Consider the following 23,701-nt stretch of genomic DNA (forward strand, 5'->3'; position numbering starts at 1 on the left):
AACAAAAAACAATCAAGGAAAATTGCTTTCTACGGTTTCATACCCTTTTGTTTCTTATTGTCAAGAAACAGACCACTACTAATGCCCACAGCATGCCAATTCCTTAAGTAAGGTTGCCTTTCCCAGGTCCTTTTCAGTCATGTAAAATAAAGTCTGTTGCTCAAACTGATCCCTGGTGACAGCCCTTGACTTTGGTCATATAAACCCAAATTATGAGACACTCGCCCAAACTGAAAACACATGCGTACAAGGATGTTTCCGTAGAAGTGACAAGTACCAGCTCGATCAACAGTTACAGCTGAAGGTGCCTCCACATCCTAAAAAGAAAAACCCTGGAGCTTCTGGTGAACACCACGAAACCCCAGAAGTTTTTGTGGCCTTTCACCTGCTACACAAGAGTATTAGCATTATTTCTATTTCTACAGATTTCACTCCAATAGCAATATGTAATATTGCTGATGAGGGGATCTGCTGATATCCTGTATTATTCAGCCTCAAAAAGTACTGCTGTCAAAGCAGCATTGCAGGTATCTCAAATACCAACAGCAGCAAAACAAAACCAAGGCTTTGGGAACAACCAAGCGGATCACGAGCGGACCTAAACCCTCCCATGAGTAATCCAAGACTCTGAACAAAAGATCATCTTCAGGAACCTGAGCAAATCTGGAAATACCACCTCATGTTCGCTCTGTGGGAGCTCCAATTTAAACTGGTCAACAGCTTGGGAAAATTTTTTAGAGTCAAGCAGGAACACAGCTTGTAGAAGAGCTGCAGATTCAGAAAGGCAACTGACTGCGTGTAAAACCTGGGAATATGTAGATTTGCAGGATTACAGAGCCCTCCTTGACTAGCAAGACTTTGGCAGAGGGTCTGAAAGAGCAGGATGCTTCTGAGCTCGATCCAGTTTCTCAGCAAGAGCAGCAAGAACAAGCAGTCTCACAGATGGATCCGCGTGGGAGGGAGAAAGGATAAAAGTCTGCCTCGGGAGCCTGTTCCAGCTGCTACCAAAGCCTTGGAGGACTCGGTACAAATTGGGCAGAGTTACCTATAAAAATCTACTGTCTCGGCTTTTTCTGAAGCCCTCTTCTTCCCCCATCTCATGTTTTTCCTCCATCCTAGTATTTCAGCCTTTGAAAGAGTTCAAATCAGGTATCTGCAAGTAGTGCCTGACAGAAGGTAAAGGAATATTGGGGGTTTATGGACAATATATGTCTCATTTCTGCGTTCTTTCCTTGTAGATAACCCTAGCTACAATAATTCAGAAGCACCAAGAAGAAAAAAAATCAAAACTCCTTTTAAATACTTGACTGAGAACTTATAAAAAAATGGTGTATTCTTTTAAACTGAAATCCCCTTAGCAGCTTTTTCAGTGCCAGAAATAGTTTGTGCGACCAACAGACAGAAAGATCCCTGCACTGACCGAAGCATCCCCACACAAACTCCACAAGAGTCTAATCTAAACACAACCCTTCAACAAGGTGATTCCCCCACCAATTAGCGCAAATTAAAGTTCAGGAAACTTGTAATGTATCCCAACATTTTAAAACTTACCATTGCACCACTAAAGTCCCATTATAGCATTTCAGTAGTGCTGAGGTCTCTCTGTCCTCAGTGTGCTGTACCGAAGATATTCACCAAACCCTCTCCCTCAGGGGAACCAAGGGGGAAAAATCAGGTCATGATAGAAAGTTCATGCATCCAGCCACCATTTTTCTGTAGACTTGCTCAAAAGTGAAGCTTTCAAACAGCCTTATTTTCTTCACACACACACAATCTTCCTTTCTCTTTCAAAACAACCTGAGATAGCCAAAAAAAGGACCCCAACACCCTTACGTGATTAGCTATGGGAAGCAACCGAAAACCTTCAGCTTAACAACCACGTTTTCACCCTTTCTCAACTGCTAGAAACGAACAACCCACAATTCTTTACCTAGGGTTGTTTTTCAAATCCTTTTATATAGGTAGGGAAAAGCAGAGAGAAAAAACATCCACCTTTCCTATTTATGTACTTCAGCTGTTACAGCCCACATCTGAACTTCTTGTTCTTTCTGACAAAGAATCAAAACTACTGGTCACTAGCTCTGCCTAACCCATCTGGTCTACCAGCACAAAATAGCTGAGTACATGTGTCATCAATCACTGTTAATTACTTAATTAACTTGGAAAAAAGAATATTGACTTTTTTTAAAGAACAAACATTGTTTAAAGTTAGTCTAGTGGGTTTTTTTTTTATTTTTAGTTGAATGCTATCTGATTACCAAAAGAAAATAATTTAGTCTGAACACTAAAGCAACCCTGTCACATAACTCCTGCAATTCTTTTGTCTAGTAAAACATTTCCCCAAGTTTCTCTTGGAACTGACATTACAATTCTAGTTTTAACCAGCATTAAGTTTAACCAGAAACTTAATTATGCACGTTCTCAAACACTCGATGTCAACCACACTGCCATTCCCACCTACTAGCACCCTGCTTTTTAAGTTCTGACCTTTGGCAGAAAAGAAACATGCCTCAAGGTCTCCACAAACAAGTTGCATCATTTTCAAGCGGACATTTAGCCCTCTGCTGTTCGCTGCAAAATAGCGACACAGAGAGAGAGATATTACAACAGTTTGTGCTTTTTTAACCCACAACACAGATACCCAAACAAATCCAAATATGTCTTATTACTTCTTTCATACACTGGATGCTAATACTGCTCGCAAAACACCGCACTTCTCACAGCAATGCAGTTAATCCAGAGCCTGGTCCTCATGGACTTGTGGTGTCATTCTTCCATTTCTCCTTTCAATGTACCTGTTTTCCTACAGCCAAAAAACATTACAGCACATAACTGTAGCATATTATGTATTTGCGTGTCTTCTTACTCATACAGTCTTAACCAAGGCATCACTTAAACCCAAGTTTTATATACGAGCATAAAGAATACTGCATTGAAAAGAAAAAAAAAATACAACTTTGCCTTTAAAGTGCAATATAACCTTTTTTTTTTTTTTTTTAAATTATTTGTTGGGAAAACCTTTTCTCCTCTCATCATCAGCATATGAAAAGTGATGCTGACATATGCCCGTACAAGCGTGACAGAGCTGGCAGTCAAACACCGAAATCCAGGTAACTGATGGAATACTAAAAGCTAAGTCGACGCTTATTTTTTGCCATGTAAAGAATTTTAAACGGTAGCTAGATTTTTGTTCTTTAAATGATACCTGACATGTTAGCAGTGATTTTTTTTTTTTTTTTATTTTTCCTTTTGGAAAAATCCAGAGAACCCCCTTTGCTAACACAGGCTGCTTTGGGATGGAGGTTTCCCAGCCCTGGGGACACAGGGCAGCCCTGGGCACCGCCACAGTCCCCAGATTATCTGCCAGAGCACAAATCTGCTGGTAATTGAACGGGCAACGATCCCTGTGGGAAGGTGACACAAACATATATGCCTTTACATTCACGGGAGTTCCAGGTTTTCCACTCACTCCATTTTTAAATTACAAATCACGCTCCTGAGCCACAAACACAGCTGGAATAGAAAATAAACTCAATCGCCAGAAAAATGTAAATTCCTATGTTGAAACACTCTAAGTAGGGTTAAATCTGCAATGACCAATATCACGCAACAAGAATAGTTGGTCAATTATTTCAAAATTGCAGCTGACAAGCAATAAAAGCAAGGAAGGAACAAATTTTACATTCACCAACAATTACTTTGGGCTTGGTTTTTATTTATTTGTTTGATAACACCATCAAACAAAAAAGTACAAAACCATTTAAGCAGCGCTTGCAGATCACGTTTAGAGACAGAAGCCATCAAACTTTGGAGAGTTCATTGACCCAGTGTTGCTTCCAACACCAGGGCTGGTTTTTAACCCAGGGTGAAAGAAGAGCCCCATTTACTTTATGATTTAGACCACATTTTATATAGCCCATTTTGTCTCTTTGCACAACATGAACACAGCAAGACAAACCGGAATTGTTTCTTGAAATACGAAAAGCGGATTGTAAAGCCACATGAACCGGGACATATTTCAAGGACTGATACAGTATCTGCTATAAGTGGTTTTTTAGGTAGATTTTAAAACACTGTAAGGCACCAGCTGAAGACAGACTTCAATTCCATATCCTCAAGAAAGCCTTAGAGCTCCAGCTTAAGTACACAACAATTCCCATTCCATTAACTTTCTATGATCTAGATTAAAATTTATTTAGCCATTTATGTCTTTACACACTAAACAACATGGACAAAATATTCTTCCCTGTAAGGCATTCCTCTTTCAGGGTAGGAGTCAAGTGAAGTAATTCAAACCTGGTTTTGTCCATCTTCAGAATTCTCTCCATTATTAAAACATCACAGGGTCTTTTATTCACTCTTCTAGATTTTGCACCTTTGCATGCTCCCAAATATCCTCCTGAAAACTTCCCGCTAACATTTTTGGCTACCACACCGGGGGAATTGCTCGGCTTCCAAGGTGAGCTGCCATGAGCCACCAAAGTTGAATCCCCTTTCGCTTTATCCCCTGATACTTCCAATGCCTCAAAATAAATCAACAGCAAGGAATTCAAAATGCTTCCAAAATCTTTGGGGTTGTTGTTTTTAAATATTGATCTGCACAAATCTTCTTTATCATTATGTTCATGGTAACACAAGTTACGTTATGCCAGAGGAAAAAAAAATAGCCTGATAGCCAACACTGGTAACCTCCTTTCTGTAGGAAAACAGTGACAATGCAAAGAGCTATGGTTCACTACAAAAGACAACTTCTTTGCATTGCAATCACCTCTGAAAATGTACATTTTGGCACCAATTTTCAATTCTAGCAACAGTACGTGGCCGCTTGCAAAGCAAACGTGACTCGCTGTTACCTCAAAGAGTCCTCCAAGGCTGGGGCGGGGGAAGGAGATTGGTAAGAGTTTTTTCCTGCAATGGAATTAGGAGATAAGATCAAGTGAAAAGGAGCAGAGGCTGCTGACATATCGAGATGCACAGAAGCCAGTAAATACGTAAATACGCAGCCATTTTCACCAAAAACGCAAGAATCCACTGCCATTCTGCTAAAATATATTGCATTAAAGCAAGAGATGAGTCCAGCATGGAACAATACAGAAGAGTTCTTTTGGCCAAGACAGCTTTACTTCTCATTCAAGGAAATACCAAACAAAGGTTTCTATCAAAAAAAATTTGCTTAACTTTGAATAGCACAATATTTATAATAACTTTGGACATCTACCTTTTACCAGTCTAATTTGGAAGTACTATAACAAAAAAACTCTACATAAAGCTGTAAACCACTCTGAAAACACTGCATCAATTACCAGTTACAAACCCTTCCACAAAACAGGAGAGTTCGTTGTCCAGAAGTCACAAACAGCAAATTTCACGCAAGATTTCAGAGAGAGGAGAAAATGAAGGCTACAACCACCATGCATCCCTGAAGACAGATATTGCAGAACAAGAACTGAAGTTTCCCTGATTCGATAAACTTAGTTGTTAAAAGCTGTTTCAAAAGGCGATACTTGGACACCCATCTGTTGTCCTTGAAGTTTTGAGAGGGAGGCACACCAAGCAGAAACATGTGTATATATGAAAATATGAATTTTATATGAACTATTTATATTTATATGAAATCCATGTATGTGAAATAAATACATACATATAAAAACAACAGAGCCTCTGAATCCGAGACACCGGCTCAAAGACCAGTGCTGGATATAGCATGGAATATGCATTTTGCACGTTTTGTAAGCAAGAGCAAAAGCAGCTCTTCCCTGCCATGGCAGGGACCGAACTCAGCTTCAGTAACTTATTTCATTCAACAAGCCTGTTTCTTAAAAGAAGAAAAATAAGTACTCCAACTAGGATATCTAGTTGACAGCCCTTGGCTTTTCTTCTGAGATTAAGTACATGGCAAAGTCAGCAACCTAACAAGCACAGAGAAGTTCAGCAACTACCAGTATCAAAAAATAAGAACATACAAAAGCTAGGAAGATGTAAGAAAATAAAAAAAAAAAAAAACAAACCAGACCTTCCCAAGATGAATAAGCTTCCTACATATGGCACAATACAACATAAACAATTTACTCAGAGATATAAGCGACTGCAGAGATTTAAGCAACCTACAACTGTCCAAAAGCAGGACTTGCAGCCAGCAGCGAGGATTCAGATATTACCACTTGCAGGAAACCATCTCTAGATCTCCCCACACCTGTGGTAAATATAACAGACAGCAATTTAACAAGAGATCACCCAGCAAAACTCGCAGCACTGAAGCTCCTGAAGAAAGGTTGCGACAAAGCGATTGCAAAATGCCAGACTGTTAAAAACCTACGGTCAATCCGCGCTCTCTCCATCCCAGGCACTGCACTGGGAACCAGTTCCCGGCTGCCCAGAAAGCAGCCGGTGACAATTCCCTGCAGTCCTTCCCATTCGTTAGTCCTGCAGCTGCATGAAAACAGTCCTACCTTTCCCTATGTTTGCTTGAATTTCACACCCACGCCTCTTGGTTGGCTACAGCGTGTGCCCAGAGCTCAGTTATCTGTATTCAGAGGCTGTGATAATTTAGATTTTCATTGCCGGTGTTAAGAACGAGCCTCAGAGCTATACACTGAGGCCCTGGAATTTAAATATACGATAACACTGTAAATAAAAGGAAACAAATTCCTAAAGGAAAACCTTTGCACATGCCAGATCAGTTCCCAATAGTAACTGTTCAGCTTTGACAAGAGATAAATATTTACAGTCTAGAACAGAGAACACCTTGTGTTGCAATACTAGGAATGCAAGCCTCATCAGTCCCCAGCACACTTAAGAGGTTATTTTGATTTGATTTTTTCAAACAATCTGAGTACTTAGAAGCACACACATTAGTCTGCTCGTTTATACCACCAAAACGAAAAACTGAAGGTAGTCGCACAGAGAAATTGTCAAACATATTGAATCCGGAACAGATTTTCACAAAAGGACACCTCATCCCCCAGGGAATGTAGACGGTTTACAGCAAAAGTCTAAATTATTGCCAAGAATGTGATGCTTGTTTTTTATTTCTGTTATTTAAATACAGCCTAACTTGCTCTTTGAAGTTGCTGTAGCAAATGCAGACACTGAGGATTTTTCTTGCTAGGGCAAAAAGACAGCAAGGAGGATGAGATGTCCATACAGACCTCTTTGGATTGGGGGGTACCACGCTGGGAATAACCCTCGGCAGAAGGAAGAGAAAGCTCAGGCTCCAGTTTGTTGGGCTATCTCGCAGCTCCCAACCTCCCAGCTTGATCAGCTCCTTCCAGCAAAGGAAAGAATGTGGGGAATGTCATTCATAATGGCACTTGGGAAGACCTAGGAATTGCAAGTACACAATAACTGGATATCCTTCTCATGAGGAGGGCTGATAAGCCCCATGCAAAGACGATGCTCTAACTTCTAGCATCAGGCAGTCGGGTCTCAAGTTGTGTGGGTTTTCTGCCGTTTTACATGAGGTAAATACCTAATTAAACACGAACGCAATTTTCCTTATGCTGCCTATGCAGTCCTAACTCCAATTTCCAACAGTCCCTGCACAAGGACAGCCCAGTTTAGCTATTACACTACAGGAGCATAAAATTCCTCACCCAATTGCTACTTGGGAGATTATGACACGTACCCTTTGAAGTGTGGCAGCCGGTACACTTACAGAAGAGGTCGATGGCTATCTCAGAGTCTCAGTTTTCTTACTTCCTTCTCCTCTTACAATGGAATTATTACCTTGTGCAAAACTTTCCTGCCTCGACCTCGCTCACGCCACGGTTAGCATTACTACATGATACCATCTCCACGATCAGCCAAGCGCGCTGCCTTATGTTCTGCGCACGAGTTCTTCATTTGCTCCCCTGCCTTCAGCATCCCTGCACGGCAGTTTATTTTTAGACCAGCATTTTTATAGCAAAGACCAGAAAACTGCACACTTTCAGCGCCAAACTGAATTCAGCTGAGATTTCTAATACTGTCAATAATTGACCTTAAGGACACTTTAGTTTCACGGTCACAGACAATTGCCCAAAAGTAACTCATACCGTTCACCTCTCCATCAAAAGAATGGACTGCACTCTGTTTTTCCAGGCACGTGCAAGCATTCTGCACTGAGAACGGTTTGGTCTTCCCCCATAGAGAGAACACCAGGTATCTTCACACCTACAGTGTCACAAACCAGACACAAGGATCAGACTCATCAGGTACCAACACCACCTATTTCTATTTACAAAGCAAAACCTAGTACAGGAAACATCAGCAAAAGATACCCACATACAGCCACAGAGGTGAACAAGACTATGTTACCCGTGTAAATCCACCGAAAACCACCACGGAATACTCATAAAACTGCATAGTAAAAGTCTCTTCGATTTTCAACAATTCACAGTGTGCTCATGAACAAGACCCCTAAACAGTCATCTTCTTCAAGGTATACTGCAGACAATAACAGAGTTGTTTGCCCTGAAATCACATCAATAAGTACATCAAAAGAAGCCTTTTCATCTACTGATCCAGAAGTATCCAACTCTTCTGCACTGTGCCAGGTTTGATAATTTACCCTGTAAAAACTCAGAGCACCATTCTCTGTCAAAAGTTCATAGTTTCTGTGGATCTTCAAGCAAGAAATTCTTCTCCTAACGCTAAGATTTCACTCATGCTTACGATTAAGCCCATCATCAAACTGCCCCAGTGCAGTGCAAAGCACCAGCTTCTGTACAGGGATGACAAAAAGCCAATAGAAAGACGAGTGAGTACAGACCCCAATGAGGCATTCGATACAGAATGAATATCCTGCTGTTCACCTCTCGTCTTCTCCCTCCTCCCTCGACCATGGCTAAAAATAATACGAGAGGCCGTCTTCACTCAAATGCCTCCTTCAGCCTCCACCAGGTAAGATTTGAGGGAAATAAATAAGTAAACAGAATTTTCTCCCAAGCAAAGTGTTGCCAATAGATTCGAACAGGAAAATCAATCTTGGATAGAAGTGCACAAAAAAATCCATACAGAAAATAATTTATTTTAGGAAGCTCGTGCACATCAAGGAGGTGAAGAAAAACTGAAATGCAAATGCAGATCGCTGTAGCCAATTTCGGTTGCAGTCCACTGGAAGGATCAGTTACTCAGCAGGATATCTAACGCTAGATTCAAACATACCTGACTGCGTGTGGCCTCTTTCATCTTGCCTTCCTTCCCTCTTCATCACAGAATAAAGACAAGACACAAGGTTTTGAGCATATCCACTACCAAACGCATCTGGGCCTTGCTCCATCACACTGCCATCAAATAAGAACAGGAGCAACAGAACTAAACTTGGAGAACTTGAGTTAATTAGTGACAGTAATCTTCCCCTACAGCAGAGGTGAGGTTTACAGAAACCCAGGGGTTGGCTTGTTGACTAACAGCAAAACAGCAGCAACAGCCCAGGCTTTCTGCTTCGCACATGGAGCAAGAACGGGCTGTGCTTGGCACCAACCCAGTAAAGATGCTGTCAGTATCGTACGGAGCTCTTTCTTTCACTGTCCCTGAAGACGCTACAGCAGCGCAAACTAAACTCAGAAACTGCATCATCTCCTTGGGAAGGCAGCAGGAGAACTGCACTTTGCAGCTTTTCTGCCCTCTTCAGTTTTATTAGAAGTGCCATCACTCATCTCATCCAACAAGACCCCCGCAAGAAACATCATCTTCGGAGATATTCCAGAAAGATACCTGTACTCCCATTTTCCCCAAATGGTCTGAAGAAACAAGCCAGGCTTTCCCCACAGGGTGAATGTCCCACTGTGCTGCAAGAGGCCAACCTGTGTCAGAGTCCTGCAACCTCGTTCACAGCATAACTTGGAGAAGTCTCCTCCAGATGCAGCCAAAGCACTGGGTACGGCATTTTTAGGGTTTTTTTAAAGTCCATGATGGATGAAGAAGCAACTCTTTGTGTTTGAAGAAACAAGTTTCATCTATGCAGTGCTTTAAAATACAATCCAGCCTGCAGGAAAGCTCAGTTTTACCTACAGATTCTCCTCCTAGGACCGCTCTTGCCTGACCATCTGCACCACAGGTCTCCCTTTTCCATTGGTCCTTGGGAATTAAATAATCTTTACATCCTTACTTGTTTGCAGTTTGAGCCACTGCATGCGGAGCCAAGGCCAACAGCCCATCTTCCATCTCAGCCCACCTCCTTCCCAACTCGCCAACATTCACAAATAGCTGCCCCACTGCCACTGTGTTTCCAGGGTGGAGACTCTTCCCTTCTCACTGCCCTGAGTTACCAAGCTCTCAAGGTTAAACCTCACAGACTATTCCATTTTTCAGAATCCTCCTCATTTTAAAAGTGTTAATAATGCAGCTTTTCTTCGCTTAACACTTTACTTTTGTACACACTATTTGAGCAGAAAAGCAAATATCACTGCTCTACATTTTATATGAACCTGCAGCAAGCAGGCAGGACATTTGTTTTGCTCACTGCAAAAACCACATGTATTCAGGATTTTAACAGATTCTGGAACAAACACTGACAAAAACTAGATAACTGCAGCTCCCATGGGGAAAAATGTAACTTTCCTAATACTTCGAACAACATTCCCTTTCTGAATGCTTGTTGGCAACAGCATACAACAGAATTAATTCATTGTTTCAGGATGACATTTTGGATCCTTTTCTTGGAACGACGCACACAAGACGGAAAGTTTTGTCAACACAACACCAGAACTTGAACGTTTTTCTACTGAACAAATGCAACATAAGCTGTTTTAGCATATTAGGAAAGCATAATAGAGTGGAAGCATGCTAACTGACTAGAGATAACTCTGTGAAAGTTACAGGTTTTTATGGAAATAACATGAAAACTCAAATGGGAAGGCAACTTGGAAAACACAAGGGAAAAGAGGGACAGTGTAATGTGTTCACGTACCTTTAATCCTGAAGAATAAATTTGACTAACTGCTTATTCGACGTGAAATGCAAACATTAGTGCAGATGCAGGTGTGATGCTGCATCTTCCTACCTGCGTCCTCCCGTGCAACCGCAGAGGGGACAAAGCAGCACATCATGCAAGTGTGACACCCCACAAAACCATGCACACCAGTACTAGTGACAGGTTGGTTATGAATAACTGTTATGCCTCAAATTTCAGTGAACACAAATCGTACGGGCAAACTAATGCTGTCGTGTGCGTTTGACAAATGGAATTTTATTTTACATAGAACAAGTCACAGTATACTAATGTTCACAGAATTTAACAGTAATTAAGTCTTACTGACAGACACCTCATTAAAGCACCAGTTCTTCAGAAAAATTAATAAAATGAATTATTACCTACGTGGGAAATATCAAAATTCTTCAGTATTCATAAAAGATAAATGGAGTTAAGTTCAATGGGATGTCAGTGTTCACTAGAATGAGTGACATGCTTAAAGAGATCATTTAAAACAAGACATTGTTACACTGCTAGTGCCCAATCTGAGATGCTAATCTCCTATACATTATTTTATCCTATGATTACAATACAACTCTTCATCCTCCACCTCCTCCCAACACCTCGCTGGTCCTTTCTTGTCCTCAACCAAACCAAATGGCTGTCTCAGAGTAAAAAAAACAAAATATAAAAATAACTAAACGTAACCTTGAGCAAAGCAGAAAGAGGTTTCTTACTAGACTAAGATCCAATTTTCAAATGGTAGCGTTTTGGTTTTTAGGCAGTTCTTGTGTGAGGAACAAAGGCTGCACCATTTGATGAGGGCAGATGGTTGAGTGTGCCCATGACCACAAGTCAACACACACTCCTCTGCACTAGTACATGGCAGTTTGAAGCAGATTTTAATCAAACTTTTCTGAGGTAACGGCCAATAGGAAAACATGAAGGAAAAAAAAAATGAAGTTGATCAAGATGTGCCCAGTAATGAATGCCATGAAAAAAAAAGGCCTGAATTTTTATAGAGGAAGGCCAAGCTGCAATTCCTCGCAAAGAAAAAACCACAGAAGCTTTCCAAGAGATTTTATAGTTTTTTTCCTAATTGTTCCCTTTTTTCGACATCATTATGCAACCTCTGTGTGTTTTCCTGCTTCTCTACTCCCCTTCTTTTACCCATTCCCCCTCCCCTCCCAACTTCTTCTACATTTTGTGAGGCAGCTCCTGTAAGACAGCCAGAAACACAGCACATATTTGTCTCTTCTCCTCCTCTCGCTTTAAACTGCCCAAGTCTTTCCGGTGAAGCAGCGTTGCCCAAAATCTGCTTGCTATTCAAGCAGCCCTGGCAATGACAAGCATCACTTCATGAATCATCTGTTATATATTGCCTTATCAACATGGTCCACTGCAGGATAAAGTAAACCTGGCCCACTCCAGGTTTTTTTTGCATAACGCAATCAAAATGCAAGTGGTATTAATTACTAGAACGGCCTGTGAAGTTCCCTCATCCAAGGACTCAAATACAGAGACAACATATGAGACAATCTAAATCAAATCAAAATGCTAAGACACGTTTCCTCCCCCACCACACACAACTTTAAATTTTCAGGAGACTATTTACCCCTTTTACTGGGTAACAATATCACCACATTTCTAAATACTAAAGCAGACGGCTTTAATGTTTCGGCTGTTTCTCAGCTTAAACAATTTGAGGTAAAATCGCATATTTTCATGGGTTTTTTTTTTCTCCCCTCCCCAGACCTCTGAGATCAGCAAATAAGCTGAAGAGAACCAGGTTCCTTTCGTTGCTTGGACCTGGGGAAACTGGAAGCAAAGGTAAATGGAAAACAAAAGCTATCCATGAGGTAAGTAGGCTCAAAACTGGAAAGGAATTTGGAATTCAGTGACAAGACAAATCCCGGTCAGCTGCGCTGTCCAGTACAAGTTTTTACAAAAGCACAAACGATTCCAGAAGGAGTCTGATAAAATTTAAACCAAATGGCTGGCCTTGTAGACTAGATAGCAGGATTGAAAAGGATTACAGAAAAGCAATGGGATAACGGGAAACAAGCTGAAGTTAAGCTGGAAGAGCAATGAAGAAGATGATGACACCATCAAAGAAGGAATCCAGAAGAGTTAAGAACGGTAAATTTTTAATGAATGTCATTACCAGTGTCCAAACAACATGTCCGATTAATATTTCTTTGAGGTTTGTGACAGGCTTTGCCGTTTAGAAAAGGCTAGCAAATAAACTATTCTAGTAATATTAGTATGTGCACTCAACCATAGATGAAAGACAAGGAAATATATGGCCCCCAAGGGTTTGAGGCCTTGTATTATACATATATATATATATACACACACACACACAATGCCAAGGAGTGTTTATTTCCAGTAAATACAAATACATCTAACATCAAGGAGCACAGTACAATCACTTCTTTAACTGGAAGACGACATCAAAGAAATGTTTTAACCCCAAGATGACGTTGGCACAGTTGGGCCATACGCATTCTGATTTCCAAACCCTGAAGAGAACGTCACATTAATGCACACTTACGCCACTTAACGTCGACAGCCACATGCTACCCTGGCGAAAATACGAGGACAACCAGTTACTGTGACCTTACAAAGGCACAGCATGGCACACAAGCACTAGAGGAAAGCTTCAGGCAATCAGAAGTGCCAAAAATGAAGACCGTAGTCTTTCTGTAGAGCATGCCAAATATTTAGCTGATCGAGAACATACAACACCCCACATTAAATGGCCAGTCTGCCCTCCTAAAGGTAAGGCTGCACAACAAGTTTTAAGAGACACTCAATATACCAACTCCTTTTACCACAAGTTATTTGATAAGCACATTTGTGAGCAATCCATTGTAAAAGCTCTTGCCTATTCTCAGCTCTGGAAGATGAAAGAAATTTGGCCTAGAATACCTGTCCCTATTATGTACTACGTATTTGGTGGCAAGTTTTTGTCTCAACACTTTGTTTTAAATGTGTTTGGGCACATTCATGTATAGAAAGTCCACAGGTTCCTCAGATTTGAGACATACGAATGATCCCAGAGGGCAAGTTTCAGGCATTGCACCAAGTTTCTGCATCCCGGATACACCTTACGATGGCTTTAAAAACTCTATTCTCCTGAAAGCACAAAGCCATTTCAAAGAGAGACTAAGAGGGCAATTTCATCTAAAACCATGGACGCTTGCTTGATTTTAACCTTTATTTTTAACAAGTCCTACTCCTCACCCTTGCAGGTCAACATGTGATGAGGGTTGGAGACTGAGATCAACTCCACCTTTCCAGCTCCTGGGCATCCACCTCTGCCCATGGTAGAATGAGATGAGAAGAACGAGTACTTACCATGGGAGCAGAAAATCACACTTGCTCAAGCTGCTGCTTTTGAGGGATGTGCAAGCTATCTGCTCACAGTGAAAGCAGAAAAAACAGATGGGCTGGACCGAGCTTCCTTCCAAAACCATCCAGAACCTAACACAGGTCCATGGGACCTGCAAACCTTTCCCAATCCCGACACTCCAAGGGTTCGGGAAACAGCCTGGAGTTCAGGGCACTGAAGATCTGGGCAAAATGCATTTATTTTTTCAAAACAACCCATGCAATCTAAATATTTCTTATCAGCTCCTGTTACTAGGTAACACCTTCAGACATTCAACAACCTGCAGGTGTATATAAACACACCTAGTTAAAAAAAATAATAATAAAAAACAAACTCATTTTAAGTGTGTTGTTGTTTTTCCCTTTTCTACATTAATGGGATGCTGCCTGTGAAACACCATCACAACAAAGCAGAAAGCTGCATCTTGACCAATACAGAGATTAACACATGCAAGAAACTACTTGTTCGGTTTTATTCTGTTTGCTAGTAAGTCACCACCAAAAGGCAAGCAATAAATGAAACTAATTTCTGCTAAGGAGTTCACCCGTGTCGCACATCAGGACCTTGGTGTCTCCTCACCCTGGGGTGCTGGACGCTCCCTGGGCTTCTCCAGAACTACGCTCTTCTCCAGAATCACTCTCTCTTGGTGCCAACCACAAGTTCGGTAGCTCAGACCTGCCAGTTTTCTTCTACTTTAGGACAGCCTGTTGGAGATGGCACTGCCTGAACACGGACTGCTCAACAAACATCTCCTCCCGAAGGAATAAAAGCTTTCGTGCCATACTTCTGCTGCTCCTTCATGCCTCCTTCCCATTCAGTAATGACAAATTCCTCTGGTATTCTGAGGTAATTTTCAAAATGCATTTCATGCATTTTCTAATCTGTTCAACTTTCTAAAGCCAGCTCCTGAAGCGAAACCAAGGAAATCATAAGATAGCAAAGTTAAGTTTTAAAGATTTCAGGATTTCTGGATTCTTTTTATCCCTTAAGTTCAGCCAACCAAGGGCAAAGCTTAATATCAGCAAGGGAAAATCTATCAGACACACATGCTAAATCACACCATCCAAAAATGAAGAAAAGTATATAATCCTGGAAAGCCACGTCTTACGCATTTCGCTTTATACACAAAATCTGCAGTCGCTAAAACTTACTCTAACTGGGTGGCATTTTACATTTCCAAATGTAATTGAGTGAACATGTTGCCATGGTTACAGTAGGATTCTGCAATAACTTTGTTGCCTTGTAATTGCTGTATATTTGTATACCAGCAGCTGAGCTTTCTTAATTCAATGCCCTCTTAACTCTTTCAGAGAGGCTGCAGAGCAATAACAGCAGCTTTTAGGCTGAAAACTCCACAGAGCAGCGATGGAAACATCAGAAACGATTAAAACTCAGTACCGCGACAGACTGCATTAAAAAAAAAAGAAACCTTGCCAAGAACCAGATTATTATATAAACTTCAGAGCTCCTTAGCTTATAAAAATGTTGCCATTGAAAAAAAAAAAAAGGAGTCCAATTCAGATAATTAACTCCAGGTAGCTTTTGGCAACAACTGAAAGCACTTTGACAGCAGCAAATACAGCGCAAGTCTCATTTATTGACAGTACATAATACCAGTAAATCAAAATGCATTGGCAAGGGGATTATTCACTCAACGGTGAAATTTGCTGTAGCACAGAGGGCCAAAATAATACTTGCTCCATCTTTTCAGGCTCAAATTAGCATTATGAAGACAACAGAATACAGCTGTTGGGGAAAAAAAAAAAAGGCATGAAAGCTGCCTGGATATTCCTTTAGAGAAGAAATAGAAAACACGGGAGAGCATCTATAGCCCGCTCCAGCACCCTGAGCTGCACGCCCCATCCCAGATTTACAGTGATTTTTCACATCCTGAATCCACCCACACCTTTCCAACACAGATCCCACTTCTTAGGAACATTTTTAGAGCTGCAACCCAGCCTGGAATATCAAGTAAGCCTGTAACATGAAATCTGCTCTCACGGCCAGATAACAAGCGTTTGCAGTGACAAGCCTAATTTATGCAAATCTTCCAGAGCAGGCTATTGACAAGCAAACAACCATCCAAAATAAAAACCTTGCAAGATCATGAAACGCCTGCACCAAAAAATTACGCAAATGTTTTGAATAAAGGGCAGGTTCACCTCCCTTCAAATGGTTCGCAGCACGGAGCTATAATGTCAAATGATTGTTATGTAAATACATTTGCTTGCTTAAGATGTCACGCTGCGTTCCCCACGCCACAAACACTCAAAAGATAACATTTAAGGAGCCGAGGGATTGCACAGCATCCTTCCTGATAAATTCCTGCAGCAAAACCCACACACAACTGCTCGGCAACACCTCCCTTGGCGCTGCTCCGAACGCGGTATAAGCTAATTTATCGCTGCACAAACCCACACTTCCCACCTCGGAGCGACACACGCACTTTATCCAACACCAGCTCCCCAGATCGCACATTTTGGGGGCGCAGCCGCCCGGCGGGCACAGCCGGGGCTCGGACCTGTCAGTGTCCCCGCAGCGTCACCCCAGGGCTTCCGAACAGCGCGGGGATGCTGGGGAGAATCCCCCCTGTTTTTTCCTACTTGCAAAAAAAATAAAGCCTTTTTTAAGTTTTTTTTTGTTACGGGGTTGGTGCCCCGGGGGTCGCGGCGACCTCCTCGGCCCAGCCCGGCAGCCGCTGCCCCGCCAGGCAGCCCCGGGAGGTTCGCTCCGGCGGGGCCGCGGGCGGAGTCGGCCCCGACACAAACTTTCCCCAAGTCCCGCGTTATTCCCGGGGCGGGGAGTGTCGGGGTGAGGAAAGAACCGACCCCGAGCCGCGGCCCGCTCGGCGCCGCAGGGCCCCGCCGCGGGCGTCGCCCCCGCCGCAGGGCCGCCCCGCCCGCCCCGGCCAGCGCCCGCGCCCTGCCGCCGCGCCCGGGGCCGGGCCCACGCCCTCGCCGCAGCCCGCGCCCTCGGCCCGGCCGCCGCCCGCGGCACTCACCGCCGCCCGCATCGCTCCCCGCCGAGCCCCGCGCAGCACCGAGGCGGCGGCGCTGCTCGCCGGGGGGGGAGGAGCCGCGGCCGACCGGGAGAGGAGGGGCGGGGCGAGGGAGGGGGCGGAGCGTGCGGCAGCGCCGACCCCACCCTCCTCATTCACAAAAACGCGAGCGCGGAACGGGCGGGAGCGCTTGCCATTCACGCCCCGCCCACCCCGCCGCTACGCCCATACCGAGTGATGGCGCGCGGAGGCCCCGCCCCGCTGGGCGCGTCGCCCTATCAGCGTGAGGCAGGAGCCGCCGAAAGGCTCAAATCCACCCGCCACTGCGGCACAAGCGAAGCGGATTGGCTCCGCGAGCTGCCCATCACCTCCCCCCTCCGGAACCCTCCGCGCTTCACGGTCTGAGTGCAGCGGAAAACAGCCCGGCGCCGCCGATGCCTTAAAGAGCCCGGCGGCCGGGAGAGGCCCCGCCGCCACTAAAAGCCGGCGGGCGGAAAAGCGCGTGGCCTTAAAGGGGCCGCGCCGCGGCCAGCCGTGCGCAGCGGCGGCAGCAGCACAGCGCTGCCCGGCGGGTGAAGGCGGTGGGGAGTGGGGGGTGCCGCGTACTGACCTGGGTGGCGGCGGGCGCGGCGGAGGAAGCTGCGCGTCGATGGCCCCGGCGCGGACACCGCGGCGCGCGCGCCACCAACGGACTCAGCCCGTGACGGGATCCGCCATCTTGGAATTTTTAGATGGCGAGTCACGTGGTGCGACCATTTTTCCCCCTGGCCAATCAGGAAGCGCGGGTTATTTATAGCCGCAGCTCCCTTCTTTTTTTTCTCTCCCACCCCTCCAGCCGCGTGGCTCCGCCCACTCAGGCCACGCCCCCGGCCCCGCCCCGCGGCGCGCGGCCCATCGCCCAGGCGACGGCGCGAGGGGTCCGGGCCGTGTCCGCCATGTCTGCGCTGGGCCCGCCCGCCCGCGGTGGGACCCGGAGCGGGGTTCGGGGTGTCCCCGCAGCCCCGGGGACACGGGCGGGCTCAGTCCCCCACCGACAGCTGCAGAGGAGCCAGGGCTGGGATGGAGCGTTTGCTCAGCGCCGTTCCTTCCCAGCTGGTGACTGTGTCCTCACCCCAGCGCCGCAAACACACGCCGTGTGTCTGAGGGGCTCCTGGGTCTAGAAAGTCGTGCGAGTGCGACAAGATCCTTTTCCCCTTCCGACCCCCGGGTGCCAATAGTTTCCTCCACAGCTCCATCTGTAACTACTTAGAGCTGGAAACGTGACGGAAGGAAAAAGTCAAATACAGATCAATTTTCTGTGAGATCTAGCAGAGAGATGACCCTGGTGCTGCATTCCTTTACAGTCAATTCTTTCACTTGTCACAAATTTGTGCATTCTTTTGTCTTCTTAGGTAGTTCGACCCAAACTCTAGTTTTTTTCATTTTTAATAACAGATTAATTGACTAGAAATAGCATAGAAAATGCAAGCTGTAGTAGATACAGTATTTTAATAGAATATAAAACGTTGTCAGTTTTCTGCATCCAAGATCCCACTCCTGAAGTGTTTATTTCTTTTATCCATCAAGTATTGCCTGTAAAAAGTGGCTGCTGAATGCACTGATTTTAATAGCACAGAGATGAATCAAGATACAAAAAATGAAAATGGGAGAGCATAGTTCAGAATATTTCCAAATCTTTGCTTGAATTACCAAGAAGAAAAAAAAAAAATGAATTGTTCAGCATACTCACCTCTACCTGTGTTTTCCTAGCAACCATTCAACAGTTAATTGATTTTTCTATTTTCTAAAGAATAACCCTGTTGAATTGTCAGGTCTCCTCTAGCTGCAGTCTCTCCATTGGCCAAGCCCAGGGCTGGTATGATACTCATTTCATTTGCATTTTGTTAGTTTACCTTTGAGTGGTGCAGCGCCTGAAACTGAGAAGTCAACGCTGCAAACGTTGCGTATCATGGGAAGCAAAATATCTCAGCATCTGTATTAGCTGGTGCGAGATAGAGCGGTGGGGGGATACCTGTGAGGCATCTGATATGCATTAGGAACCGAAAACCACCTCAGGCTTCACTGAAGAGATGCCCAATGCCCAAGAAGAGTCTAAGGCTCAAGTGCCACAACAGTAAACATGATATTACTCCCTTTCTTTCGGTGGTTGTTAGCCTTTTCTTGAAGGGAAGCTACCACGGTAGTCCTAAAAAGAAAACCCCTTTCCTGTTCAGCTCCATTCTGTCTGAGGTGCAGATCTCTACACAGCATCCAAACTTCTCCCATCCACATAGTTCTTGGACTTTGCGTCTGTGGAATCTTCGGCTTGCACAGAGTTGATGGTACCATCCTGGGCTCAGGGTCCTGCACCGCACTCATGGCCCATTAAAAACAGGGAGACTTCCCACTTGGCTTTCAAGGAGTTTCTTGACATCCTCAACAAAGACAGTATGAAACATAACATTTCTATTCAGAGGCAGCCATCCCAGCACTCTTCTTGTGGCTTTGATTAATTGGCTCTTGCTAAATTGTTTTTAAACTTCCAGATTTTCCTTTTTAAAAAAAAAAAAAAACTCCTGTAGTTCAGCCATCTGGATTTACATAAATTCTGAGACCTGATGGGAATTGTTAACAACTTTGTCTCTCCCTCAAAATTTACATATACATGGTAGTATATAAACACTGCTCCTTTTTCTGTTTTTTCCTTCTCTTTTTGACATGACATTTCCATTTGAAAGGGCCACCCACCTAAAAATCTTTGCTATATTGATCTGACCTCCACAGTTGCTTTTTTTCCCCGTGCTGTGAACAACATGCTCAGGTCTGGGCAGAGGTCAGAATTACTCTGACAGTTCCATCAGCAGTAGCAGCCCATTAACTTCAGCTTTCCACTCTTTATTTTTGAGATTAATGTATTACCATCAATTTACAACAAACTTTCCATTTTGATTATTCTAAGCTTGAGCAAAGAGGCAGCACGGCTTGCCTTGGAGAAGGCCTGAAGTTTTGGAATATTCTCCCTTTAATATGCAGCTAAGAACACCACTGGCACGAAGAGCACCACTTCTGCATAAAGCTGAAGCCCTTTTTTGTTACATTTTTAGCTTATATTGGCTTGTGGGCTTGTTCGTTTGTTGCTCTTTGGTCAGTGAGGTTTTAAGTTTCCTTGTATGGTTGCTCTGCTATCTTTCTTCGGGGCCAATTTGGGTGCATATATGTGTGTATAAATAAGCTTCTAAATTACGTTTAAGTGTCAAGAGGCGTATGGGTGTAAGTGCTTTAGGACTAGAAGTTTACTAATGCCAACTGCGTAGCTGACAAGGTGGTAGTTGCACAGTCTACAAGTTCCTTGGTGGATCTAGTGATGGATTATCAGCATCGGACCCACCTGTGGCCCCTCTCCTACACCTCCCATTTTATGGTACAGCTGGGAGATGGTTTGGTCACCAACGTGGGTTACAAATAATGTTTCTCCTAAGTGCAGTGCAGCTTCTGAATCCTTAGCTCACAACGCTAAGGATTGAACATTATGCTGAGGACCCATTCTCTTGGCTACAAACTACAGAGGCCACTTGCCTGGCTCCATCAGTTGCCTCCAATGCTTTCTGCATTGCTGAAGTAGTTTTAAAAGAGGAAACGAGCAGAAAATTGTGCCTTAAAAGTTGCCATGGAGCGTAAGTTTTATCTTCAACACTTGATTGATGCAGTACTAGTGGTTGTGGGTGTGAATACGCGTATCTATTAATATCCAGTCTAGGCTAACCTGTGCATAATGACAGAAAATTAAACCTTGTCATTGTTCATGTAAATTAGAGCTCAGATTAACAACAAAAAGTATCCTTTCTATATGTTAAATCCAACTGTATATAGCATAGGTTGTTTTTGCTGTAATTGCAGGTGAAAAGTTTACTCAAAAGCCATTTGAAGTAAAAAAAAAAAAAAACAAACCACCAACCAACCAAAAAAAACACTTGACAGAGCTAATTCATAAAGACTTAAATAAAATGCAATTACAGAACTTCCCGCCTACATCCATCTCATCTTTAGCTGAACTCTATGTCTTGTTTGTCAGAAATGGTTCCATTTGTTAATGTTCTTGAGCAGGAAACAGCCATCACAACACTCCAGCTAATTTCCCTCTCTAGTCACATGGATCTGGTGAAAGTAAAAGAGGGGGCCTCAGCTTTCTGCTCTAATCCTGCCTCTCCCACCGCCTCCTTGTCCAAAAAAAAGAAAGAGTGTTAAGTTAGGAAGAAAACCAGCAGAAACTTCCTCCAGAGCCTGGCCACTGAAGACCTGCTGCAAGTGCCACTTGCATCTTTGGAGGGTCAAACCTGGACACAAGTTCCCACCTGGTGATCACTTTCTCCTCTTTCCCTGACCAGTTAGTTGCCATCTTTGCTCTCCTTCGATATTTCTCTCCTGACAGCCACCCTTCATTGCTTAATCTCCCACTCCCATCTGTTCTGCATCCTTCCTGCATCATACTTATTTACTCCTTTCTGCCATAAAAAAATTAAAAGCAGCAACCGCACCACACCACCAACCAGACTGCAATGGAACAGAGAATGTTAAATTTACATTGTCCCACTCCTGTATTTTCCTCTGACAGACCCTTTTTCCCCCCCACGGTGAATTTTGCTTCAGCTGGGACTCCTTGTACCTTTGTACAATACTTCTGCAGAGAGAGACTTCTCTTTTTTGCTGTGCTGTGAGATGTCTCCTCTGTGCAGAGCAGTCCTGTCTGGCTTAAAGCGAGCACTAAAGGAGAACAAGGTGGTTCTCTTCCACTTCAGGGGGTGCCTGTTGAGGCTGAAGAAGCCTGTATTTGGCTGAAGAAACTATTTTCCAGCTTATCTGCAGACCGAACAGTTCATCAAGTCTTCATCCTTCAAAGACTGAAAAGCTTAAATTCTGGTGCGATCCAGTCTCTAAGAAACAACATATTGCTGTTGTCTTGGACAAACTCAAGTCCCTGTCCCCAACTTGGAGGAGCTTCTTTGGGCTGCAGCAAGAAAGGTCATGTTGATGCTGTTTGAAAAGTGTAAGGAAGATGTAAGCTGAAAAAGAAAACTTAGCATAAATGTTTATGTATGAAGACTGCTAGTAAAGACACATAGGGTTGTTATGGCAGTCATTTTATCCTAAGTACAATACACTTAAATAATGTTTCCTGCCATGGTTTGCTTTGAACATTTTTTGCTGGGTATTATAAACTCCATATTTATTTAGAAATAACAGCTATGCTCTCAACTGTATTCTATTTCTGCAACTGTTGCAAACCCCTGTCCCAAACTTCTTACAGTGTCAGTATCCCTCTTGATTAAAATGAAGAGCTAAGAGTACGAAATAAATCTCTTTTCCCCCTCAACTGTTTTTTTGGTTGTCAATTTTAGTGGCACATTAAAGCTTAAATTTATATATAAACAAGAAATAAGTCTAAAATTAATATGGATTCTGTGTGAAGTTGAGGCTATAATTGTTAGATACACTTAATTTACCTGTGATTGTTTTCTGGTCCTTAATGTTAAAAAAAAAAATCATCCATGGCAGCTGCTGGGAGAAAAACATGTATCACTATAGTGGGAAGCTTAGAGGAAATATTGATTCCTTTCTCTGTTCTGTCTCTTTCAGCCACAACAAAAAAAAAACGGGAAAAAAAAAGAAGAAAAAAACCCTCCTGCATCATGATACAGGGTGAAAAACAATTAAAATGTAAATAAATAAAGGAAAAAAAGTTGACAAAAAAGCAACAAGTTACATCTTTAATAAAAAAAAATATATGCAGTCTGCCCCCTGGGTGTTGGTTTTAAGTGAAGATATTGACTTCCAGCTGAATGATGAGTAGAATATTTTTCTACTGAAATATTGATAGTAGATTACACTAAACCACAAACTATCTCCATAAAGCCCATCATTTCTAATCCTAATGGTGTTTTCTTTCCCTTGGATGACTACTACATTCATGATATGATGGCTTTATTCTATCTGGGGGAAAAACTTTTTACCATACAGCTAAATTAACTTGTCAAAAGACTTCAAACTTCGGAAGCTTTTACAGCTCAGTTCAGAGCTATTATTCAAGACTGAATGAGAAGGCTGTGGACGGTAAAAGCTGGCAAAAGAAAAAAAAAGATTCACAAGTTGAATGGAATACTTTTTGTTCAGGTTGTGTGTGTTTCATTGAGCTTTCTCAGAATAGCTGTATTTTGCCTATAACCCCCCCCTTGCTCTGCAATGAAAGGCAGAATGCTGCTTTCTGCTGCTCTGGGAGCTGTGACCCAGTGCTCGCTCTTTCACACACATTTGGTTATATTTAGTTTGTGCCAACCTAAATAAGTGTCAACCAGCTCTCCAAAAATGTGGGGAGCACAAAGGAGAACGGCTAGCCGCTAAATTGAGGCAGAGCAAGAATGCGTTTAAACTTATTTTTACC

At 43.2% G+C, this 23,701-nt stretch overlaps 1 protein-coding gene across 12 annotated transcripts in view; it reads right to left on the minus strand.

Moving 5' to 3' along the window:
• HDAC4 (histone deacetylase 4) overlaps window positions 1-18,038 on the minus strand; it is a 228,949-nt gene extending 210,911 nt beyond the window's left edge. For 8 of the 12 annotated variants that reach the window (XM_065069251.1, XM_065069243.1, XM_065069253.1 and 5 more), the window contains exon 1: window positions 17,290-17,406. The gene's annotated coding sequence lies outside the window, so the exon portion shown is untranslated. Of the gene's footprint in view, window positions 1-17,289; window positions 17,407-17,896 lie in introns of those variants that run through there. The other 4 variants (XM_065069250.1, XM_065069252.1, XM_065069248.1 and 1 more) reach the window with 1 other exon arrangement.
• Between the last annotated feature and the right edge of the window lie 5,663 nt (window positions 18,039-23,701).

The sequence above is a fragment of the Columba livia genome, chromosome 7 (assembly GCF_036013475.1).
Source record: "Columba livia isolate bColLiv1 breed racing homer chromosome 7, bColLiv1.pat.W.v2, whole genome shotgun sequence".
NCBI lineage: Eukaryota > Metazoa > Chordata > Aves > Columbiformes > Columbidae > Columba > Columba livia.